This window comes from Tachypleus tridentatus, chromosome 12, assembly GCF_004210375.1.
Source record: "Tachypleus tridentatus isolate NWPU-2018 chromosome 12, ASM421037v1, whole genome shotgun sequence".
NCBI lineage: Eukaryota > Metazoa > Arthropoda > Merostomata > Xiphosura > Limulidae > Tachypleus > Tachypleus tridentatus.
Window position 1 is genome coordinate 22,151,565 of NC_134836.1, and position 4,936 is coordinate 22,156,500.

The following is a 4,936-nucleotide window of genomic DNA, read 5'->3' on the forward strand; positions in this document are numbered from 1 at the left end:
TTTTGATACCTGTGGTTGATTAGCATATAGTCCACTTTGTGCTTAACAAACAAACAAACAAAATTTGAAATTACGCCCGTGATTAGCGGTTGCTATGGAAACCACTAGGGCGGCAGAAAATTTGTCACAGTTTACGTGCATCCAAAAATCTAACATTAGAGATATCGTTAACGTAGTCTCTTTACATGGTTACATTCTTATTCGTTACAGCGTTTCACTTGCATATTTAATATAGGTGACGTCACGAGCCGCGCGTGGTTATAGGAGTAGCTATCAGTACCACTGTTTGGCCAAACAAGAGTATCTCAAGAATTCATTGTAGTTGGTTTTATCTATTTGCCTTGTCTCTCTATCACTTCAAAATTAGGAACGGCTAGTGAAGATGGCTGTCTAGTGGTTTTGTGCGAAACCCACCAAATAAATTTATTTTCGGGTTAAACTATATGTTACCTTTTAATAGCCCTTAAATATATCTTAGAAGCTAACCCGCCAAAAGTCACTACTTCTTTTATTCAAAAGTTTATTATTTCACGACTCGATTTCTATCGGTAAACGATATTTACGACAGAAGTGTCCGTTTTCCATTGCTCTTTAACGTTTGGATTTAAAGTTATATGAAATCCTGACAAGGACCGACTTAAGGAATCTCTTGAACATGAAAGATGCATTCCACAAACTTAAACAGCAATAATTCGCTTCTTTTTCTATGTGACAAACGTATAATCGGGAATTAATCTAATGTTCGAAAAAAGTGAAAGTTGGAGAAACGTCATATATAATTCTAATATCTTAAAGAAGCCTGTCAGACGCTCGGTTTCATTAAATGTACTTTTAAGCACTCTACTCATTGTGGATATCAAAACCAGATTTCTAGCATTATTAGTCATCAAATTTATCAGAGACTCGAGGGAACACGGTAAAAGCAACATCTTTTTTTCAAAAAACAGTTCAGTAAAAACAAACAAACCGAGTTGTGCTTTCTTTTATTTCCTTCAAAGGTAAGTGGTACGGTAACCTCAGCAACATCCATCCATTAATCTGTAATATCCAGCAATGGAGATTTGAAATGGTCAAGAAACGGCCCAACTTTCAGACATTGATTTTTAAAGTAATTTCTAAGACCATAACTACCAGAATAAAACATTTTATGAATTGGAACTGGGTAACGGAGAACCCGAGTTTTAGAAATAAGTTTGGTGCGTCTCGACTAGGTAATGAAAACTTGGCTATAAACGCACAAAGTTTCAACAATATTATGTAGAAATATTTTACAGAAATATTATGCAACAAAGAAGTTACACGATCAGAGATTGGTTCACAGTTCAAGATATGTATCTCTATACCCCATGTTGTTTGTTTGGGGGAGGCCAAACACTGCTGGCCAAAATCTTAAGGACAACGAACATAAAGAAAAAATATGTATTTTGCGTTGTTAAACTCAATCACTTATTTGAGTAGAGCTTCGAAAGATGAAATTAGATAAAATAAAAATAAACATTTTAGCATTTAATAGGCAAAATGTGAACACTATGAAATGAGCCTAAATTCTAGCTGGTTAAAAGTTTAAGACCATACTGAAACAAAGCATTAATCAGTAAACACGTGACGAAATTTAGTCATTTGTGTTCAAGCATTAGTGTTGTCAACATCTCCCACTGACATTTCCTGTGTTACATTGGGTAAAAACATGGCAAAGGCTAAAAAGTTGACATGGTTTGAACGTGGCAGAATTGTCGAGCTGCAAAAGCAAGGTCTCTCTCAACGTGTCATCGCTGGTGAGATTGGGCGTAGTAAAACTGCTGTTTTCCGGCAAGATACCAACCGATCGTCGAACCAGATTAAGGCCCTTACGGACGCAGAATACAGCTCAAAAACAATAACACGCCATCTTCGAAAGAAAGACTTTAAAAATCGTAAACGTCTAAAAGGCCACGCCTCCTTCCACACCACGAAACAGCTCGGTTAAATTTTGCTGAGAAGCACCAAACATGGGACGTAGAAAAGTGGAAGAAGGTTTTTTCTCTGATGAGAAAAAAATTAACCTGGATGGTCCAGATGGCTTCCAATGTTCCTGGCACGATAATGATATCTCACCGGAGACATTTTCTACACGACACAGTGGAGGAGGTCCCATCATGATCTGGGGTGCTTTCTCCTTCTATGGAACAATGGAGATTCAGGTTAGACAGGAGCGTCAAACAGCAGCTGGCTACATTGGCGTGTTGGAGAGAGCATTCTTATTGACTGAAAGCCCTAGCTTGTGTGGAAATGACTGGATCTTTCAGCAGGACAACGCTGCAATCCACAATGCCCGCAGAACAAAGTACTTTTTCATGGCGAATAAGATGATTCTTTTGGACCATCCAGCGTGTTCACCCAAACTGAACCCCATTGAAAATGTTTGGGGTGGATGGCAAGGGAAGTCTATAGAAATGGACGTCAATTCCAAAGAGTGCATGATCTTCGTGAAGCCATCTTCAACACTTGGAATAACATTCCAGCCAGCCTTCTGCAAACGCTTATATCGACCATGCCAAAGCGAATGTTTGCAGCTATTCGCAATGACGGCCGTGCAACTCACTACTGAGATCTCTTGTTGGGCATTTCCTACCCTGTTTAGGACTTCTTTTTGGTATGGTCTTAAGCTTCTGACCAGCTAGTATTTAGGCTAATTTCATAGTGTTCACATTTTCCCTATTAAATGCTAAAGAAGTTTATTTTTATTTTCCCTTTTCGTATTTTCATCTTTCGAAGCTCTACCCAAATAAGTGGTTGAGTTTAACGACGCAAAATGCATGTTTTTTTTTTTATGTTCTTTGGCCTTAAGATTTTGGACAGCAATGTATATACATACATTTAGGTTTGTGTTTATCTCATTTCTAAATTTTTGACTTAACTCGATGTCTTTTTATAAATTATTTGTGAAGGTTTACTCTCTCTCTTCAAGGTTTTGGTAAATCAGTGACTTGTGTTACAGGAAAGTTAGAATAGCTTCTAATTTTCTCTCACTTCAAGTTTCATTTCAAGAATTATCTTAGTTTTTAATACCAATGAGCTTCTTATAAAGTATTTGGAATATAATAATGTTTTTATTTTGTTTATTATGAATAAAAATGTTTTTTTTTTGCCTCCTGCTTTTTACGACTTTTTCCTTCCATTTTAAAGTCCTAAAATCACAATAAAGTAAGATTGGTGTTCCTGTTAATCAGAAATTATTCATAAGATTGTTTGACTTGTAGCAACAGATTTTCTGTTGAAATCGGGGAGTGTTAAAGGAAGCACTTCCATATCAACAGATCTCGCATGGCACTCGACTCGTAATCCAAGGTTCGCGGGTTCAAATCCCCGTCACACGAAACATGCTCGCACTTTCAGCCGTGGGGGCGTTATAATGTGACGGTCAATCCCACTATTCGTTGGTAAAAGAGTAGCCCGAGAGTTGGCGGTGGGTGGTGATGACTAGCTGCCTTCCCTCTAGTGTTACACTGCAAAATTAGAGACGGCCAACGCAGATAACCCTCGTTTAGCTTTGCGCGAAATTCAAAGCAAACTAAACCATATTGACAATCTGTTACCACGCTCTCCGTGAAACAACTATCCATCCATCTATCAGACATGTTACTCTGTCTCTTGTAGTTACTTATGTTTGTTGTTTTTTAGAGAGTTCTGTTCAGCTTATCAGAAGATTACATAAACAATGAAGGTGAACTATATTAGTTTAACAGGGGCGTTAATTTCTGTATTATGTTTATGAGGATTACAATAAACACGCACACAGTGGGGTGAGATAGTTTTAGTTATTCTTTAATTAACTAATTTTCCCACAAATCATCACCTTCTATAGATCTATATGTGTAATTTCAACCTTCTGGTGTAGATCTGATCATTTTATCTTATGACATATGTTCATGTTTTTTTATTTCGTTGCACGAGGGCAATCTGCGCTAGCCGTCCATAATTTAGCAGTGTAAGACGAGAGGAAAGGTAGCTAGCTACTCATAACCACCCACCGCCAACTCTCGGGTTACTCGTTTACAAACAGATAGTGGGATTAACGCACCCATGGCTGAAAGGGCGAGCATATTTGGTGTGACGAGGATTCGATTATATGAACCTCAAATTACAAGTCGAGCTCCCTAACTACCTATCCATGCCGGGCCTTTATGACATATCTATTACTTTTAGATAATGTTGTATGGAAGTAAAAGTATTGTATTAAAAAATGTGTATTATTTTAAACTTAATGAAGTTCATATAAATTTAATGAACCTGGTTCGTCAGTAAATACGTTCATATAAAGCTGCAACAGTCGATTCTTCTAATGTGAATTTTACTAGTTTTATACCAATAGCAGTTCGCTCGTGTTTCTTACGCTGGCGTCTCGTAAGTTAAACCTACTTTGTGTTATTTAATGTGTTGTAGGACTTTCCTGAAATGTTAGTTAGGGAACAGCATTATGTTTCACCAACATTTCGATTAGAACAATAAAGAAACGTATTCTTTGGATGGTAGTTCCCGTAAATGGACAGTAGAGGAAACCGTCACAAAAAATCTGTCACTTCAAATTTTTTTGTTCATTAAATTTTTCAACTATTCTGGCTTCTACATTATCCAATAATATATACTTCAGCGCCACCACACTCGCATAGATCTAATTTAAAGAGGTCTCACACTTTGCAACTTCCTTCTTGATTTAATCCAAAAATATGGCTATTTATATCCTCACTAATCCTTTTCATCTTTTTTAGAAACCCACAACCTATTTACAAACCAATACTTAACGTACACACCACGTTTGTAAAGTTTCTCATTTTTGAAAGTCAAATAATAAAAGGGGCTGAAAACGTACAGTTGATTCCAGTACCCGCGCGACCACGTGGTTCTCTGGAAGAAATAAATATCTTGGTCGCCTAGCAACAAGGTTCAGAACGTTTGC